This window comes from Nerophis lumbriciformis, linkage group LG11 (genome assembly GCF_033978685.3).
Source record: "Nerophis lumbriciformis linkage group LG11, RoL_Nlum_v2.1, whole genome shotgun sequence".
Classification (NCBI taxonomy): domain Eukaryota; kingdom Metazoa; phylum Chordata; class Actinopteri; order Syngnathiformes; family Syngnathidae; genus Nerophis; species Nerophis lumbriciformis.
In genome coordinates this window covers 27,002,977-27,025,035 of record NC_084558.2, presented here as the reverse complement: position 1 = coordinate 27,025,035, position 22,059 = coordinate 27,002,977, and the positions used below count along the sequence as shown (strand labels likewise).

General features: G+C 40.7%; 1 protein-coding gene across 4 annotated transcripts in view; it reads left to right on the top strand.

The window, feature by feature from the left end:
- Window positions 1-22,059, top strand: part of trps1 (trichorhinophalangeal syndrome I) — a 262,982-nt gene that overhangs the window by 79,210 nt on the left and 161,713 nt on the right. The gene's annotated exons all lie outside the window — the stretch shown is intronic.

Below are 22,059 nucleotides of genomic sequence, written 5' to 3'. Positions count from 1 at the left end.
AGTTTGAAGAGTTTCTTGAATTGGATCATATAAGTACATTGTTTGATTTCTGTGCTTAATCCATTCCATAATTGTATTCTACACATTGATATACTAAAGATCTTAAGTGTTGTACGTGCATACAAATGTTTTAAATTACATTTTTCACCAAGGTTATATTTCTTCTCTTTAGTTGAGAAGAATGGTTGTACATTCTTTGGTAGCAGTTTATAGTTTGTTTTGTGTATAATTTTAGCTGTTAGCAAATTCACTATTTTGTGGAATTTCTGTCTTTACGATTCAATGAATACAAGGTTTGAATGTTCTCTATATCCAACATTATGTATTATTCTAATTGTTCTTTCTTGTAACACGGTTAATAAACGAAGTGTACTTCTGTAGTTATTTTCGTATATTTCTGCACAATAGCTCAGATATGGTAACACTAGCAAGAGGATTAGTGGTGAGGATTAGCGATTTAGAAAAGGGACTTTATATGCTCGCTCACTAGCAAGGACCCTTTCGTTCGCTTGTCGCTGCCAAATTTGCGGGACACTGCTAGAATGTGTCATCAACATGCATTATCACAATACGCCGGTCAATATCGTCAGCCAATTTTTAAAAGTTTAAAAACGTGGCCACCCTCAATCAACACGTTTAACTAAACAGGCAAGCAAGCAGTTTTTCATAAGTCATTGATCGTGTATAACAGGGGTGCCCATTACGTCGATCGCAAGCTACCGGTCGATCGCGGAGGGTGTGTCAGTCGATCGCTAGCCAGGCATTAAAAAAATATACCCAAAAATTAGCAATCGGCAATCTTCACCAAGATGTCACTTTAGTCACTTCATTGACATTCCACTCTAAGGTCTTATGAAATGACGCTGGCTCATTATTAAGAAAAAATGACCGACAGGAAGGCGAGAAACACTTTTTATTTCAACAGACTCTCGTCGTGTACCTGCCGTCAAAACTCTAAAGACCGACTGCACAGTTCCTGTCTTCACAATAAAAGCGCTGCTTCATCCTGCCTGCGCTAACAAAATAAGAGTCTCAGAAAGCTGCCGTGCACAAGCTAGCAAGCTACGGAGTTTGCAGCCAATGTATTTCTTGTAAAGTGTATAAAAACGAGTATGGAAATTGGACAAATAAGATGCCAAAAAGCAACCACTTTCATGTGGTATTGGACAGAAAGGAGGACTTTTTTCTCTCCTCCATTTGAAAATGTGGACATTATCAGCACTAATGTCTGATTCCAATCAATGCAAGTCATCAGAATCAGGTATTACACCAACTTATATTCTTGTCTTCATGAAAGAAAGGAATCTATCTATATTTGTTAAACATGCTTGTATTATCATTAAACACCTTTAACTTGTTGAAAGTGTCTCTTTCATCAATAAATACATATAAATGATCTATATGAATGAGGTAGATCCCCTCGACTTGGTCAATTGAAAAGTAGCTTGCCTTCAGAAAAAGTGTGTGTACCCCTGGTTTATAACAATTAGAACCGCCAGGAGGTTATGTAATCACCTTATTGGTTTGTCTGTCTGTGTGTTAGTTAAATATTTAGCAAAGTAAGAAAAAATGCTGGCATGTGAAACTCGGAAATCTGCGTTTTTAATCATTCATTTTCGTGTCACGATATCACTTCTGGGTTTTTTAAATTAAATATTAAAAAAATACGATCTAAACTATTTTGTTGAACGCTCTCCTCAGCCACTGGTAATCGCTGGTCTTCTTGCCTTAACACAACAGTAAGAGACAACCAGGGACACCGAAGCAAGCTGGTTAGTTAGCATAATAAGCATGATCTAGCAAGCTTTCTTGTTGTTTCCTCTGTTCGCTCTCTGAGCCACAACATTGACGGCTGTCTACTTTGCTGCTAATTATATTTGGATAATTACAATCCGAACACGCCTAGTTCCAAACCAGTTGTAGTTCTAGAGCATTTATTAATAGCCACCGAGAAGGTATATTTTTGACGTGACGGATGTAAGTCTATTACCCGAGGGGAAGTGGCTAAAGGTTAGCGGTGCCAAATGGGAAACTTTTTCTGAGTTCTTTGCATGCATGTTATGTAATTTTACATTACATTTTCAATTATAATAATGTTAGTAAAGTATCTACCAAAAAAAAACAACATTATGTGGTTAGAGATCGGTAGGTTGTGAGTTCAAACCCCGGCCGAGTCATACCAAGACTATAAAAATGGGACCCATTACCTCCCTGCTTGGCACTCAGCATCAAGGGTTGGAATTGGGGGTTAAATAACCAAAAATGAATCCCGAGCGCAGACACATCTGCTGCTCACTGCTCCCCTCACCTCCCAGGGGGTGGAACAAGGGGTTGGGTCAAATGCAGAGGTTAATTTCACCACACCTTGTGTGTGTGTGACTATCAGTGGTACTTTAACTTTAACTTTACATTACATGGGACATGTAAATGTCAAAAAGACAGCCAAAAGAGGTTGATGGATGAGAATAAATCCAAAGGCAAAATATAGTGTTGAAATGCATCCAATTGCAGGAAATGTCGTCTGGATTTTCAAAATTTTCTTTCCGGGCTTGTATGGCAGCACTTTGTGCCCACTTTCCTCTTTTTTACGTCAGTTGTCCTCTTTTTTTCCTCTAAGGGTGTGCACATGCTTAAAAATGTTTGGTCAAATTTTCAGGAAATGCCTTAAATGGAATAATGAAAAACTGATCACATTTTGGGCTTAATCCAGATCATTTCTACTCGGGCTGGGCGATTATGATTGTAATGGATGATCGTGATACATTTCAGGTCGGTCACGGTCATCAGATGTGAACATATACTAACTCAATGAAACATGGCGGAAAAGCCAACCGGTGTCGACCTTTTACCACCCCACTTTCATTTACAAGGTTTGTAAAAATAAACCGATATGAACAGAAGGACCAAACTTGGAGCTAAACGGGCAGCTGAGGGCAACAAAATACATGTCAGCCATAACTTGGAGTTATCTTCCGCCCTCTGATTACGCGCCATCGGAATCGCGGACAAAATCAATAAATTGTTTGCCAAAACAAAAATCTACTCTAAAACGCGGAAAGTCACGGAAATTGGCGTAATGTGACTGAGCTGCGGTCCTTTTAGAGGACTCTAGCCGGCAGCCCTGCATCCTTCTCGGGCCATCCCTCTGTCTGCCTCTGGGACACGCGGCCACCTCAAACTAAGAAAGTAACGCCAAAATACAGAGCCGAACCGTTCCCAGATGACTTTTACGTGTCAGGTGATGTTTCTTTTGCAAATTTGATGACTACTTGTATATATTAACCGATCCCAAAAGACTTCTACGTGTCGTGTGATGTTTCTCTTGCAAATTTGATGACTACTTACATCCAAAAGCTGTGTGAAAAACCCTGTGCTGCTACTGTTAATGCTTGGAAGTTGTGGACGTGACCACCAATCTTCATTGGTAAGTTAATGATAACTTCACAGCTTCTAAATATTATACTGTAGTTGGACCACCAGTGTTGAAATAATAACAGATACATCTTAGTGTGTGCTTTCTTTTACTTGAAAGCATGTAAACTCAAATGTATTTTTACATTGTTATTGTGCTTGTTCTTATTTAATGTCTTTATGTGTTAAGTATGTTAATAAATTTTTTTTTGTGTAGCTACTTTAAAACTGGGAGGTTATAAACAATGTAAAAAAAATCTTGATCTATAAGATCGGATAATATGAACAACATTTTTTGCCATATCGCTCAGCCCTAATTTCTTCCTAGTTACCTTACATTTACAAACCCCATTTCCATATGAGTTGGGAAATTGTTAGATGCAAATATAAACGGAATACAATGATTTGCAAATCCTTTTCAACTCATATTCAATTGAATGCACTACAAATACAAGATATTTGATGTTCAAACTCATAAACTTTATTTATTTTTTTGCAAATAATAATTAACTTAGAATTTCATGACTGCAACATGTGCCAAAGTAGTTGGGAAAGGGCATGTTCACCACTGTGTTACATGGCCTTTCCTTTTAACAACACTCCGTAAACGTTTGGGAACTGAGGAGACACATTTTTTAAGGTTCTCAGGTGGAATTCTTTCCCATTCTTGCTTGATGTACAGCTTAAAATGTTCAACAGTCTGAACTGAAGTGGTATTTTAGGTTTCATAATGTGCCACACATTTTCAATGGAAGACAGGTCTGGACTACAGGCAGGCCAGTCTCGTACCCGCACTCTTTTACAATGAAGCCACGTTGATGTAACACGTGGCTTGGCATTGTCTTGCTGAAATAAGCAGGGGCGTCCATGGTAACGTTGCTTGGATGGCAACATATGTTGCTCCAAAACCTGTATGTACCTTTTAGCATTAATGGCGCCTTCACAGATGTGTAAGTTACCCATGTCTAGGGCACTAATACACCCCCATACCATCACAGATGCTGGCTTTTCAACTTTGCGCCTATAACAATCCGGATGGTTCTTTTCCTCTTTGGTCCGGAGGACACGACGTCCACAGTTTCCAAAAACAATTTGAAATATGGACTCGTCAGACCACAGAACACTTTTTTACTTTGTATCAGTCCTTCTTAGATGAGCTCAGGCCCAGCGAAACCGACGGCGTTTCTGGGTGTTGTTGATAAACGGTTTTCTACCTTGCATAGGAGAGTTTTAACTTGCACTTAAAGATGTAGCGACCAACTGTAGTTACTGACAGTGGGTTTCTGAAGTGTTCCTGAGCCCATGTGGTGATATCCTTTACACACTGATGTCGCTTGTTGATGTAGTACAGCCTGAGGGATCGAAGGTCACAGGCTTTGAGCTGCTTACGTGCAGTGATTTCTCCAGATTCTCTGAACCCTTTGATGATATTATGGACCGTAGATGGTGAAATCCCTAAATTCCTTGCAATAGCTGGTCGAGAAAGGTTTTTCTTAAACTGTTCAACAATTTGCTCATGCAATTGTTGACAAAGTGGTGACCCTCGCCCCATCCTTGTTTGTGAATGACTGAGCATTTCATGGAATCTACTTTTATACCCAATCATGGCACCCACCTGTTCCCAATTTGCCTGTTCACCTGTGGGATGTTCCAAATAAGTGTTTGATGAGCATTCCTCAACTTTATCAGTATTTATTGCCACATTTCCCAACTTCTTTGTCACGTGTTGCTGGCATCAAATTCAAAAGTTAATGATTATTTGCAAAAAAAAAAAAAGGTTTATCAGTTTGAACATCAAATATGTTGTCTTTGTAGCATATTCAACTGAATATGGGTTGAAAATGATTTGCAAATCATTGTATTCCGTTTATATTTACATCTAACACAATTTCCCAACTCATATGGAGACGGGGTTTGTACATTACGGGCTTCAACATCCGTGTGTGTATGCTTGTGTCTCCGCCTCCATCCACAGAGACAAAGACAACGGATGTCTGACAAGAGGCTTCACTCTGTTTCCTTCATTCCGCTGCAGATGGCTCAAAATGTTATGGGCAACTTTTGATTAAACTTTTAGGAAATGTCAGAAATCTGATAAAGATCCAGATCACCGTCTGGATTCAGGACTTTGTTACTATTTGAGCGTAGGGCCTGGCGGAGGTTCTGCTCTCTCCAAGTGCTTTTCTCGCTAAAACATTTGAGCATTTCAAGCACAGCCTAACACGTCATTTAACCGCTGACGTCTTTGATGTAAGGCAACCAATCCTCATGCAATACCCCGATTACAATGTCTTACTTTCAGTGCCAAGCCCTACAAGATTCTTGTAGGAAATGTCTGGATGAGGGATGTTGAGGAAACCCTGCCAAGCCCCGTTTTACGGACTATATTTCTCAGCCCTGACCCTACTCAGAGCACATCCTGACCTTTTGACAGCCCCGTCTGTCCAAAACAAGACAAAAAAAGGGAACTCTGCTTCAGGGATCTGCTGAGTGTCTCACCAATGCGTGATCGGCCCGGAATTTGACACTTGTGCTTATCTGTCTTGAGAGGGAGAGTCATGGGCCCTCGGTGTCCATGTGTGAGTCTGATTGTTATCATCCTGTTTGACTCCCATCTGCTTTTAAGGCAATGCATTTTTTCTGTCCTCTACCCTTTAAAACGCTCTCATCTCTGCTTCAATCTTTCCTTCCGCCTTCACTCTATCTGAGTCTTACACGTTGGATATTTTCTAGAGATTATGTGTCAATAATATTCAGAGACCAAACGCCGAATTGCACGTGGGCAAGTCTTGAGTCCCGGCCCAAGCGCGGCACTGTTGGCCTCGGGGTGAGTATGCTCTCAAAGAGTTTTTCTCGGTTCATATTCGAGAATTGGACACAGTTACGATTCTTAGGCATGATTAGAACAGGTTGGCCAGGACCGAGCTATTCTACTGGCCCACATGTTCAGTTAAAAAAAACCTCGGAAGACACAAACATTTTTTCAAAAGATTCCTGAAAACACTAGAGCACAGTCAGATTATCTTTGACTAGATTTTTTTTGCAGTCGGTCCTTAAAAACAGCAGTGTTCCTGTTGACAGGGCTACCATTTTGGAAGAAGTATTTGCGCCCCGCAGCTTTGTTTTTTTTTTTTAAAGCACAACGGCATATTCTAGAAATGAAACGAATCACTGCCACTACTATAACATAAGCGGTTCAACAGGTTGTCCAGGTACCGGAGGGTCGACAATTCGAATCCTGTGCCTTTGGAGAAGACATTTCACCCACTTTGTTTTGATGTTCGCTCACCACAAGGACGTTTCATTAAAAATGTTGACCTACGACCCGGATCCAGCCCCCTGTGTGGCTACCCGCTGCTCCTCAAGAGGATTGGGTTCATGTAGATTTCATACTTGACTGTATAGTATATAGCAGGGCTTTTCAACTACATAATGAAGAAGGCCGCAGTTTCAAGAGCCCAAGGGCTCAGGGGCCGGACATCGAAATGTGGATGTTTTGAGACTGTGTTTACTTAATTGCAAAGTAAAAATATCAGCTTTCACACTGCACTGTCAATAATTTAATTTTCCTACCCTCGCTACTCGATTCCAGCGTGTGCAGCTAGTTTACACTACTCTTCATTTTGGTTCGTAAGACTGAATATATGAACATAAAATAAACATAACCAAAGTATAATGTCCATTGTGTATGTTACATAAACAATGTTCCTTTGTGTATTTTACATAAATAAAATAGGTTTAGTGTTAATATTTTCACACAACAAACTACAAATGTTTACACATATCGATATTATTACACAACATTCACACACCAAACGTTGTACGTGACTTATCACTTTAGCGTTGTCGCCCTCTACTGGTCAAATTTAGCACTACATCTATTAAACAAGGTTTGATCGTTACTCTCAGACAAAAAAACAACACGACCACGAATACAAAAGACATCACGAAGTCGGCAATTTCAATACAAAACAAACTAAATATTTTTATGCACAAATTATATGTACTTATACATGTTTGACCAAGTTTCATGATGAAGTTGGGATTTCTACCAATGTTGTTGCTTGTCTGGATCATTGTGTCCGTCCCTTAAAAGGTCCGCCAGAAAACAATGACCTATGCACTTGCTCAGGGTAGAGCATTCATACTTTGTTTTCCAGTCGTTGGTAAAAGTCTGATATTTATTTAGATTTTTTTTCCAGGGTTGAATGAGTAGTCTTCTTCTACTCACCCTACTGCTGCTTCACATATAGCTCGCTGTTGCCCCCCTTTGGGGCTGGCTGGAGTACTGAATACCTGATCAACCCTAGTTTTAATGGTTTCATCAAGCCTATTTGGGTGATGTTCGGCACGCAAAATGAAGAGCTTTGGCGGGCTGGATGTGGCCCACGGGCCGCCAGCTGAATAGGCCTTGTATGGAACTTCCTAAGAACAAGGACACTGGTTCTTTGGAGGATATGTGATACATTTATTATGAAAGAGGATTAGAAAAAAAGTTAGCATAGCCTAGCATGCATATGTTGACTTATATTGGATTCGTTTTAGCGTAAACAGACTACGAAAGTGATCTGCGAATACTTTTCAACTTTTCTGCATTTTGGACCCTTAGTGTGAGTACACTCTTAAACTTTTTGCTTTGTTGACATTGTGCATATAAAAAAAAAAACAAGCCACACAGGGGACCATCAGGTGATGTGTTTTATTGTCTGCTAACAAAACGCAATGCAAGGACGTGTTCTGTTCTGAGACTCACTGCATATCTGAACCGCCGCCAGGATTGCGGTGTTTTGTGTTAGTTTAACTCATGCGGAACACGCCTGCTGCAAATCAGACGACAAGGAAGTGATTGACGGCAACATTTGTTAAGTTTTCCTTTCACTTTTTTTGCGATTGATAGCCCTGTGAAATTCACATTCTACTGCAAAGTGTCTCGGGCTGGGTCGTCTGTGGTGCTTTGACTGGCATGCTGATGACACACCCAGCTGTCATTTATCCAAAACATGACAAAAGGGGAACCCTCAGCAGCACACCCATCTTATCATTTATTCTTTGTATGTGATTCATCAGCGGCGTACATCAGGGGAGGAATAAAAGAACGGCAGAAGGGGAAGGGCAGCCAACAAAAGATAGCAGATGAGAAGATTAAGGGTGTGCTTAGATCAGCAGTAAAATGTGTTTGTGTGCCAGGGTTTGTGTCTGTGTCGACTTTTTATTTGTTTTGTTTGTTAATATCTAAGGGCGTACCAGCAGTTAAGATGTGCGTGAGAACCTAGATCACATACTTTCGCCTTCATTATTGCTCCACACCTGAATTGCATGTAAATGAGATGTACGGCTCACGGTCAAGACATAGTTGAGATGATAACACTAACCTCTTACATACAGTCATGGTCAAAAGTTTACATACACTTGTAAAGAACATAATGTCATGGCTTTCTTGAATTTCCAATAATTTCTACAACTCTTATTTTTTTGTGATAGAGTGATTGGAGCACATACTCGTTTGTCACAAAAAACATTCATGAATGTTGGTTCTTTTATGAATTTGTTATGGGTCTACTGAAAATGTGACCAAATTTGCTGGGTCAAAAGTATACGTACAGTAATGTTAATATTTGGTTACATGTCCCTTGGCAAATTTCACTGCAATAAGGCGCTTTTGGTAGCCATCCACAAGCTTCTGGCAAGCTTCTGGTTGGATTTTTGACCACTTCTCTTGACAAAACAACCTAAAATCATCAGCCCAGAGGTTGGGTCTTGGGCGCAGTTGGATGTTCCAGCAGGACAATGACCCAAACACATGTCAAAAGTGGTGAAGGAATGGCTAAATCAGGCTAGAATTAAGGTTTTAGAATGGCCTTCCCAAAGTCCTGACTTAAACGTGTGGACAATGCTGAAGAGACAAGTCCATGTCAGAAAACCAACACACTTATCTGAACTGCACCAATTTTGTCAAGAGGAGTGGTCAAATATTCAACCAGAAGCTTGCCAGAAGCTTGAGGATAGCTACCAAAAGTGCCTTATTGCAGTGAAACTTGCCAAGGGACATAAAACCAAATATTACCATTGCTGTATGTATACTTTTGACCCAGCAGATTTGGTCACATTTTCAGTAGACCCATAATAAATTCATAAAAGAACCAAACTTCATGAATGTTTTTTGTGACATACAAGTATGTGCTCCAATCACTTTATCACAAAAAAATAAGAGTTGTAGAAATGATTGGAAACTCAAGACAGCCATGACATTATGTTCTTTACAAGTGTATGTAAACTTTTGATTGCGACTGTACATTCACTCTCTGGCATGAAATCCTCCAAAAACGGTGATTAAATTGATTTGATCACGCTGAGAAACCAGAGCTAATCAGCTCAGTCTTTTCAGCCTGCTGTGCACTTCACTGCGGATTGTGGCATCAAGTGTCTCTGTTTAGCATTTAACAATGTTAGGCTGGCAAAGAGACACATGATACATTTGCTACCAGTCATGTACAGTAAGAACAGTAGGATTGGAGGTGGAACCACAGCATGTCACGCATCGTCTGATGTGACTAGTTTAGATTGCCATTCATCATTAAAGATTTTCAAAATAAACCGCTTTATGCTCTTTGTTTGCTTCCAGTCATGTAAAAGATTAGAGCTATAACAGCAGCATATCATGCATTGTGTCATGTGACTAGGTTGTCGTTATCCTTTGAAAATATTGCACTTGCAAAGAAACATGTATTACAAATCATTTTCTGTTTTAAATTTACACCCAGTCACATATTAGGACTGCTTTGTTCTTTATTGGCTACAAGTCATACATAGTCGGGTTAGTGACCATAACAGCAGCATATCATGCATTGTCTGAAATTGTTATTTAACATTAGGCTGGTAAAGAGACACAAAATACACCTATCTAAGTTTGATCTTAGTCACATGTAGCACAATTGGTGGCGAAAACAGCAGCATATGATGTTGTCCATCCATCCATCCATTTTCTACCGCTTGTCCCTTTCGGGGTCGCGGGGGGTGCTGGAGCCTATCTCAGCTGCATTCGGGCGGCAGGCGGGGTACACCCTGGACAAGTCGCCACCTCATCGCAGGGCCAACACAGATAGACAGACAACATTCACACTCACATTCACACACTAGGGCCAATTCAATGTCCATCCATTTTCTACCGCTTGTCCCGTTCGGGGTCGCGGGGGGTGCTAGAGCCTATCTCAGCTACATTCGGGCGGGAGGCGGGGTACACCTTGGACAAGTCGCCATCTCATCGCAGGGCCAACACAGATAGACAGACAACATTCACACTCACATTCACACACTAGGTCCAATTTAGTGTTGCAAATCAACCTATCCCCATTTGGAGGTAGGAGGAAGCCGGAGTACACGGAGGGAACCCACGCAGTCACAGGGAGAACATGCAAACTCCACACAGAAAGATCCCAAGCCCAGGATTGAACCCAGGACCTTCGCATTGTGAGGCACACGCACTAACCCCTGTACCACCGTGCTGCACAATTCAATGTGACTAGGCTTGCAAAGAGATGTGCAGAACAACTGTTTTCTGGTTCTTCATTGAATACAAGTCGAATATAGTAGGAATAATGCAGCATATCATGCATTGTCTGATGTGACAAGGTTGTCTTTATCATTTACCAATGTTGGGCTTGCAGCGAGACGTTAAGTAAATCCCTTTTGTGTTTTAAAGATTTGCTTCCAGTCACGTGTTTTGGGATTGGTTATTATAACAGCAGCATGCCGTGCATAATCGGATATGACTATTTTAAAACGTTTAGTTGGCCCTCTACTGTATGGGGCCACAATTTTTCAAGATAAGGAAGCGGTGTGTCGCACACACCAGGTAGCTTGGCGCACAATTGATCATGAGATCGTCGATCACGTGACCCAAACAAAGCTAAGCTTCTTATCCTGTTCGATCTGTTTCGCCAGCATAGTGCCACTCTTTGTCCCAAGATGTTTGTGGTTGTGTTGTTTGTGTCAACTAATCCTTAATTAAAAAATCTGATTTCTTGAGCCACCCTTTGCAAAGCCATGCGCAGAGGCGCTGACATGCATAGTGTTTGACACGCCACGCACTTTGAGTCACTTAGGGTTCGAGCGAACGCATGATGGTGTATTGTGGGATTTTGTTGACATATTGAGGAAGTGGGGGTCTTTTCCCCATTTGCCTTACTTCGGACCCCTGACTGACTAGTATGGCTTCAGCATGACAGCCTATTCAGGTGCATAGTGTGAAACATCCTTGCATAGAAATCCCTATATTTGTCCAGTCCTTGCCTTCAATGTTAAAGTTACATTTTGTGTTGTTTTTCTGCAGAATTTGCAATCCTGAGCTATTTGTGGGCTCTGTGTGTAGTTCCTGCAGGCGGGTCAGAACTTATGATAAGCATCAGCTCCCCACGTGCATGCATGTCTGCGTGTTTTTTTACTTTTGTGTGTTATGAAGGGCAGCGGAAATGAAAGCTCAGACTGAGCCCCCCTCTTCCCCCAAAGGCTTTCTGAACTGTCTCTTGTGTCCTTCACATGCATGTTTTAATATTATCTGAACCTGCATTGTGTTGTATTCCCCCCTGTAATTTGTTTAGTTTAGTTTTCATTCACTGTTTTTTTGTTGTTCTGCACCCTGCCAGGGCTTTTCTGTAGTAAAAATTTGTGGACACAGGCTTACTTAATGAGCAGGATTGCATTTAATTGCAGTAAATTGGTCACATTACAAAGGAATTGATCATTAATTGCAATCACGTCGAGATCAATGAGAGGAAATACATCTAGCCTGATCAATTTTTGTGTGCATATAGCAGCATCTTGCTTTGTGTGAACAATTGGTTCTTTGCATGTTAACATGGGGTTTTCAATGTTGCATTTTTATTAATTACATTAGAAGGTCAAAGCCCATTAAAGCAGCAGTTTTTACATGCATGCAAATTCACTGTGTAACCTTAATAATCACACTTTTGTTGCTTTTTTTATATGCGTTTTCCTCATGTTTTAACCACAATTTGCTCTTCAATCAACTGGTGAGAGCGAGAGGCGCTTTTATAGGAACATGGATACGACCACACAAGCTATATATGATGACATTCACACACTCGGACAGTGTGCGCTCTAAAGACCATCGCAGTGGGAGCGCTGTCTGCCTGTCTGGGTTTTAGTGTGTGTTTGTAAAGTTAAAAAGCAGACAAAGAGGCCAGACCGTTGAAGAGTCTTATAAACTATCCTCTGCCGTCAAAGCTTATTGAAGTAACAGAAGAACTGCATTGTCTGCACCCCGTGTGCGTTAGGGTCTTGTTTGACTGAACTACTCCCAAAACTGCTGAGGAGTGGAGATTTTTTTGATGGATATATGGGAATTGTGGAGGGTTTATTTTATGAAGAATTTGATTTGGCTCATTTTATTTTTTTTATGTGTTTGTACCAGTGCAAGCGCTCATAACATGGGTCAATAATTGTATCTTTCCTAATTTTGAACAAGTTATGAACTTTTTCTTATTGATTACATGTTTTGGCTTTATGATGGGAACCTCATTGTTTAATTATTTAGTTTTTTTCATATAGTTTTACCTGGGTTTTGAACAACCTTTTCATGGTGAGAGCAACACCCATGCGTTTCACACAAACAGCTAAGCAGCCATACACATATTCCAAAGAACATGCAAATATAGATAAAGCTGTTCATATTGATATCTGATATTAGTCGGATTTCAGCAAAAATATCGCATAATTGGCTTGAATCTAAGCTGTCTGAGGTGCTTTGAAATGGGCAGTCCTGCAGTGTGTTTATTTGTGTAAAGCTGGACAGCACAGCACACAAGTTGTACATACATATGTAATAAGTAGGGATGCTGAAAAAAATAGATTAAAACCAGAATCGCAATTCTTATTTATTCCGACTCTAAATTGATTTATAATTTTCAAAAATAGATTTATTTTGACAAAAAATGACAATACATTTTTTTTAATTAGTTTTTTTAAAGGCCATCTCTGCGCTTTATTAGGGGTAAGGTAGTTTTTTGGAACCGACCAAATCCCGTTTGTCCTACCGGACCCCGATTTATGTCAAATCCAAGTGTACCTTGTTTCGGTACCTGGCGTGTGCGTGACATCCCACCTAGTTGCCGACTGCTCTTTGCACTTCGGCAGTTGGCAATCACTCCAGCAGCACTGAGAGCAAAGTCAGCCAAACTACCTCAAGGTGATGTTACAATTTTCAATGCCAACTAAGAAATGAACTCAAAGATGCTCAAGTTAATTAAGTTAAGTTGGGCTCTACACTTCCAAAAATGCGCTAGCTTGATGCTTTGATATTGACATGGTACCGGTATAGCATTAGCCATCTGACAAAGTAATTCTAACTCCTTCAAATTTGAATGAACACTATAAAACAACTATTATACCCACAATATACCATCCCTGGTAGTTATGACCTTCCAAAAATACATAAAAATGGGGCTCTTCTCAGACCCATTGTCAGCAGCATTAACTCTGTAATGTACAATATTGCTAAGTATGTGGCTAACATCTTAGCACCTAGGGTTGGCAAAACTCCACATCATGTCCAAAACTCCACATCATGTCCAAAACTCCATTGACTTTGTACCGAAAATCACAAATCTGAAACTGGATAACAATCAAACTATACTTTGATTCAGCATCACCTCCCTGTTCACCTGCATTCCAACCCAGGATGCAGTAGAGACAATGGGGCAACGTCTACTAGGTAATTACACCTTACAGGATAGATCCACACGAAACACAGAACAGATTTGCCTTTTTCTGGAACTTTGCTGTATTACTACATACTTTCAATTCATGAGAACGTTTTACCGACAAAAACACAGTTGTGCCATGGGATCACCGGTTGTGCCATCACCTGCATCCCCAATAGTGGCAAACCTTTACATGCAGAAGATGGAAAAGAGAGCTCTGAGCTCTTTTAAGGGAACATCACCAAGTCATATGTGGATGAGCACATTAACTCAGTTGATAAAAACATCAAGTTTACACGCAAGGATTTCAAAGATCGCAAGGTGCCTTTTTTGGACTGTGATGTGCACATTGGAGAGAATAGGGGCCTCCATTTACAGGTTTACCGAAAACCTACACATACTGATCAATACCTACTTTTTGACTCACACCACCCTCTGGAACACAAACTGGGCGTTATCAGAACCCTATAAAACAGAGCTGATAATGTTCCTACCAGCCCGCAGGCCAAAGAGAAATAGCATAGGCGTTTGAGAGAAGACCTCAAAACCTGTGGTTACCCCAGCTAGTCATTGGTAAAAAGCACATCCAGTTCCCAAAGAAACAAAAACAGAGTAGATTAGAAGGAAAAAGGTGACAAACACAAAAATATTGTCATTCCGTATGTATCATGTCTATCTGAGAAACTCAGAATCATTTCTAACCAAGAAAACATCCCAGTACACTTCAAGGCAACACCTTGAGACAGAGATGAGTCCATCCTAAAGACCGTACACCCCACAACTACAAAAACAATCTGGTGTATGCTATCCACTGTAAGGATGAATGCACTGAATCATATATTGGAGAAACAAAACAACCACTTATCCGACACATGGCACAGAATAGACGGGCAAACTCTTCGGGCCAAGACTCAGCTGTTTACCTGCACCTCAGGGAGAAACAGCACTCCTTTGGGAACAAAAATGTACATATTCTGGACAGGGAGGACAGATGGTATGAAAGAGGAGTGAGGGAAGCCATTTATGTCAAGGTTGAAAAGCCATCCCTGAACAGAGGAGGTGGTCTGCGACACCACCTGTCTCCCACATACAACACTGTCCTTTCAACCATTCCTAAAATACTCTGCAATTTAGCCTCCAACAAATAACAGGAGTTAGAAACTTTCTGGTCACAGATGCTCCTTTTGTGCCATGTGTTTACAAATGAATGGTATGCTAAGGTGGGTGATTCCGACTATTTTGGACGGTTAGTTGTCGATCCACAGCGGTGTTGTAAAAAATGCCAAAACGAGTCCTTGAAACCTAATTGTAACCGTGGAGTCTGAGTATCTGGGTGTGGCTGCATGTAATTTGCATTGTCCTGGAAGAACACGTTATACAGTGGCTGCACAAGACGCTGATTAATTCGTTAGGCAGGAAAGTAGGTAGCCCAACCATGCAGCTGCCGTCATTTACTGTAATTTTAAATCTAATTCATAAACAATGGTGTGTTTAAACAATGTTAGCACAATCTGTTCAGGCGGCAGATTAGCTTTACAATGCCAACGAAGCTGATGTGGGATCATGGACTTGACAGTTAATTTACTGATTATCAATAAGTCATACCAAACAAGAGTTGCAAACCCTTTAAAATACAGCTCGCCCCCCTCGACTAGTCCTCCAATAACAAGCGCTTGTGTTCGAGTTCTATTACTTGGCTCAATTCCATCGATTTGTTTGTTTTGTGTGACAGATTAATTGAGGGAGACGGGTGAAAGATGGACCGATACAGAGTGGTGATGAAGGTGTGCTTACAAAGGAGTGAGAAACAAGCAATTTAGAGGTTGGACAGGTTTGTACACAGCCAAAGAAGAGGGAGGCTAAGTCCTGGAAACCCTCTGATTTTATCTATGACGGCCTTGGTACAGCTCGGTTGGTAGAGCGGCCGTGCCAGTAACTTGAGAGTTCCAGGTTCGATCCGCGCTTCCGCCATTCTAGTCACTGCCATTGTGTCCTTGGGCAAAACACTTAGGGCAGCACGGTGGCACAGGAGTTAGTGCATCTGCCTCACAATACGCAGGTCCTGAGTAGTCCTGGGTTCAATCCCGGGCTCGGGATCTTTCTGTGTGGAGTTTGTATGTTCTCCCCGTGACTGCGTGGGTTCCCTCCGGGTACTCCGGCTTCCACCCACCTCTAAAAACATGCACCTGGGGATAGGTTGATTGGCAATACTAAATTGGCCCTAGTGTGTGAATGTGAGTGTGAATGTTGTCTGTCTATCTGTGTTGGCCCTGTGATGAGGTGGCGACTTGCCCAGGATGTACCCCGCCTTCCACCCGAATGCAGCTGAGATAGGCTCCAGCACCCCCCATGACCCCAAAAAGGACAAGCGGTAGAAAATGGATGGATGGATGGATGGCCTTGGTACAATGGAGTCTGATTATCTAGGCGTTTCCGCATGTAATTAGCATGTACCTGTAAGAGAACAAGTTATGTGACTGCTACAAAATAGGTGAAGTAGTTTATACGCTGACCAAAATTCAGCCTGACCAAATGGTTGCCAAACTTGGAGGTTGAGTTCCAATGGCATAAGAATGAAGAATGTTTTCTTTAATTCTGTCTTAAAAGAACAAAGAGCAAACACAACACAAACTCAGCCCCTTTAGACGGCAGTTTAAATTCCACTACGTCTACAAATGCGCTACAGATGACAAATACAGCATGCCCCTGGACTAGTGTCTTCCAGTAACAAGCGATCATGTTTGATTACGAAGGCATACATTCTATACAGCAGGCCGGTTCAACTGTCGGCCCGCAGTCCACATCTGGCCCACCAAAGCTTTTAATTTGGCCCGCCGAACAACACCCAAATTGGCTTGATGAAACCTTTCAAAACAGGGTTGCTCATGTATGCAGTACTGCCGCGACCCCGCAGGGGGCAACTGCAAAACATGTATGTCACAATGACACAGCAGTGGGTGAAGAGAAGAAGATGGCACTATCGACCTTAAAAATCTAAATAAATCGAACTTCAGACTTTTAACGACGACTGGTCAACAAAGTATGAATGTATTGAAATTGCTGATTTTGTGATGTATTTGTATTCGTTGTCGTGTTGTTTTTGACTGTTTAACTCTGGCGATCAAAATCTGTTAATTAAATGTAGCACTGATTTTGACCAGCAGAGAGCATTAAGCTACACCTTAGATTTAATTGTGTTAAACCAATAAACAAATACAACTGAGGAAGACGAATGATTCAGAAGAAGGAACATCAATAATCAACAAATTTTAGCCTCTGTTTCTTCATGCTGTTAAATATTTGTCTAGCTGCACACGCTGCGGAGGGACTCTGACAAAACATCTTTGGGCTCTTGAAACGGCGGCCCTCTTCATTATGTACAAACCCTGTTTCCATATGAGTTGGGAAATTGTGTTAGATGTAAATATAAACAGAATACAATGATTTGCAAATCCTTTTCAACCCATATTTAATTGAATGTACTACAAAGACAAGATATTTGATGTTCAAACTCATAAACATTTTTTTTTTTTTTGCAAATAATAATTAACTTAGAATTTCATGGCTGCAACACGTGCCAAAGTAGTTGGGAAAGGGCATGTTCACCACTGTGTTACATCACCGTTTCTTTTAACAACACTCAATAAACAATTGGGAACTGAGGAAACTAATTGTTGAAGCTTTGAAAGTGGAATTCTTTCCCATTCTTGTTTTATGTACAGCTTCAGTCGTTCAACAGTCCGGGGACTCCGCTGTCGTATTTTACGTGCTGAATGTGGCTTGGCATTGTCTTGCTGAAATAAGCAGTGGCGTCCATGAAAAAGACGGCGCTTAGATGGCAGCATATGTTGTTCCAAAACCTGTATGTACCTTTCAGCATTAATGGTACCTTCACAGATGTGTAAGTTACCATGCCTTGGGCACTAATGCACCCCCATACCATCACAGATGCTGGCTTTTGAACTTTGCGCCGATAACAGTCTGGATGGTTCGCTTCCCCTTTGGTCCGGATGACACGATGTCGAATATTTCCAAAAACAATTTGAAATGTGGACTCGTCAGACCACAGAACACTTTTCCACTTTGCATGAGTCCATCTTAGATGATCTCGGGCCCAGAGAAGCCGGCAGCGTTTCTGGATGTTGTTGATAAATGGCTTTCGCTTTGCATAGTAGAGCTTTAACTTCCACTTACAGATGTAGCGACGAACTGTATTTAGTGACAGTGGTTTTCTGAAGTGTTCCTGAGCCCATGTGGTGATATCCTTTAGAGATTGATGTCGGTTTTTGATACAGTGCCGTCTGAGGGATCGAAGCACGGTCATTCAATGTTGGTTTCCGGCCATGCCGCTTACGTGGAGTGATTTCTCCAGATTCTTTGAACCTTTTGATGATATTATGGACCATAGATGTTGAAATCCCTAAATTTCTTGCAATTGCACTTTGAGAAACGTTCTTAAACTGTTTGACTATTTTCTCACGAAGTTGTGGACAAAGGGGTGTACCTCGCCCCATCCTTTCTTGTGAAAGACTGAGCATTTTTTGGGAAGCTGTTTTTATACCCAATCATGGCACCCACCTGTTCCCAATTCGCCAGCACACCTGTGGGATGTTCCAAATAAGTGTTTGATGAGCATTCTTCAACTTTATCAGTATTTATTGCCACCTTTCCCAACTTCTTTGTTACGTGTTGCTGGCATCAAATTCAACTGAATATGGGTTGAAAATGATTTGCAAATCATTGTATTTCGTTTATATTTACATCTAACACAATTTCCCAACTCATATGGAAACGGGGTTTGTAGTTGAATAGCCCTGCTATACAGTATATATAGTACAACTGCTTCCCGTAAAGGAGGTCATTATCAATATAAAAGTTATAATGATTAAATAAGCAACTATGTCAGAATAGTACATTTGTGCAGAGCTCGCGAAGTCAAAACCGTGATATTTGTCATTTTTTATCTTGTTTGTTCCACTTTTGACTTGTCATTCAACACCCCCCAGCCCCAATCCCCCTGGCCCAAAAAAAAAATCCGCGCTTATGTCCGTGCTTCCCTCAGCGGTCGTCTCCAAGTGATTTTCTTCAATTTTACATAATGGTCCTGCCGGCTAATTGTCGTTGATGGAAACGATTAAGCCCCACATTCATCCTACCTGTCGTATAGGGCGGTGGGTTAGCATGTTTTTCGGGGGTGGGGGGTAATTTTAGCAAGTCAGTATGTTGTGGTGGCTTGCACCTAATTGTAGTTGATCGTAATGGTTCCAGCCTGTGCATACAGCCCTGAGCTTTCTGCTGTCCTTACCACAAGTCAAAAAGCACAACTTGTTTCATGTTGTCATAAGTTGGCGTACTCCCTATGCATGCGATACTGATTGTACTCGTCCAAATAGTTGTGATTAAATTCACAGTTTTATTATCGTCATTTTTTAAGGGTGCAGATGGAAACACAATTTGGTAACTTGCGAGCTCCTTTTTTTAAGGCTTGGATTTTTTTGCGTCATAGCTTTACCACAACGATGTCGTTTTCCACTTTATGTGTGTGCGTGTGTGCGCGCGCGCACGCGCACAATTCTGACTTGGGTGTGGTGAGCATCAGATGAAATTTTCCTCTGCTCCCAGTGCTCCATTACACGCATGCGCAGGCACACACGTGCGCACACACACACACACACACACACACACACACACACACACACACACACACACACACACACACACACACACACACACAGATGGGGTGAGTGAGTACCAGGGTTGGTCGAGGCGTGGGCCTTGGCAGAAATAAATTACTTAATTTTATTATCAGTTTCTTAGGCGCAGTGCATTCGTCAAAGAACACGATCTTATCGCTTTCTGATTTTATTTTTGTCTTTATTTAGTTTTTTCACAGTGCAACAGTTGCTCATTATGAGTCTTTTTATGGGGCGAAACCAAAGCAATCGACTCTCACAGGCCGTTGTGATTCATTTGAGCATTTTTACCAGGGTTACACAAAAGAAAAGATTGACATTCAAATTGTAATTCATATTTACTCCAATTTTAAATCTGTTCATAATTTTTGAGAATCAATAAAAAAAGTAATTACAACTTTTAAAAAAAGTTGGCGTAATTGCTATTTTTTAATTATACAAAAACGTACCAAATTTTATTGACATTATTATTATTATTATTATTATTATTATTATTATTATTATTATTTATACTGTTGCTTATATACATTTTTGGTTTTCCTTTTTTTAGTATACGGTAGTGTTTACTAAGTATTGTATTTGTATGACTAGGCCGGGGGTTGGCAACACCCAGGTCTAGAGCCGCATTCGGCACTTTAGCGCTGCCCTAGTGACTCCCTGGAGCTTTTTTCAACAATGTATGAAAATGGAAAATGACGGGGGAAAAATATTTTTTTTGTTTTAATATAGTTTCTGTCGGAGGACAAACGTGACACAAACTTTCCTAATTGTTAGAAATCCCACTGTTTATATTAAACATGCTTCACTGATGAGAGTATTTCGCGAGCGCCGTTTTGTCCTATTTATTTTGGCGGCCCCTGAACTCAACGTAGTTGTGCGAACTTTGACGCAACAGTTTGTTTACACACAACTTTCCGACGCTGCCACAGAAAGACGTGTTTTATGCTACTCCTTCTTTGTCTCATTTTGTCCACCAAACGTTTTATGCTGTGCGTGAATGCACAAAGTTGAGCTTTGTTGATGTTATTGACTTGTGCGGAGTGCTAATCAGGCATATTTGTTCAGTGCATGACTGCAAGCTGATCGATGCTAACATGCTATTTAGCCTAGCTGTATGTAAATATTGCATCATTATGCCTCGTTTGTAGGTATATTTGAGCTAATTTAATTTCTAATTTATATTTGCATGTCTCGTGACACATCTGTATATAATATTGGCTGCATTTCTGATGGTTGTTTTTTGTGCAATGTTGTTATAGACCATCACATACCTTACCCAGCTTGCAAAGATTGTAATAAATCAATTAGAAGAAGACAGCCTGCTATTTCCTTTAACTTGGACACACACATTTATAACTTTGGTCGTTCTAAGCCAGTCATTTCCAGGAGTTATGGCACCCTCTGAGAAGCCTCCGTTTTAGTAATGTTTTCCAATGTTGTAAAAATGTGTAGAATAAACATTACATTTCACCATTTCTGTCAACGAAGATTTGCGTCAGCCCGCAACACAGTCATTTTGATAGTAGGCTATTATAGCTAATATAGACACTTACATCATGTGTTCCCTTCATTATAACACTTATAAAAGGCTTTCAATTCATTGCGGCTACAGACACATTTTTTATTTTTTTATTTTTGGTCTAAAATGGCTCTTTCAACATTTTGGGTAGCCGACCATTGAGCTAGGCTGATTGGCCACACACATTTGGCCCAAGTGTGTAAATGTGAGTGTGAATGGTTGTCTGTCTATCAGTGTTGGCCCTGGTAATGAGTTGGCGACTTGTCTAGGGTGTACCCTGCCTTACGCGGGAGTACAGCTGGGATAGGCTCCAGAGGGTGGAAAATGGATGTATTGCTGATGGATGTGTTGGTATGTCTTTTCCATTGCTTTTTAAATTTCTATCCTAAGTATTGTAAAGCTGTGATTTGGTTGGAGTTCGGGTTGCACTATTTTCTTTTATTAGACTGAATATCATTTTGTGATTTTTTTTTTTTTTTTTTCCTTTTTAATTTTCAAAATACATATTTAAAAGCCATTTTCAAAAAGTTAACACTGTGCAAATAAGTTGTACGTCAGCAGCCAAGAGAAGCTTGTGTAACCTGTAACCTGTTTTGAACATTTTTGGTTATATTTTATATGTTGAATGATATATTTAGGTATCGTGTTGAATCGAGAATCGATTTGGAATGGAATCGTCACCCGAAGAATCGTAATCGAATCGGATCATGTGGTCCCC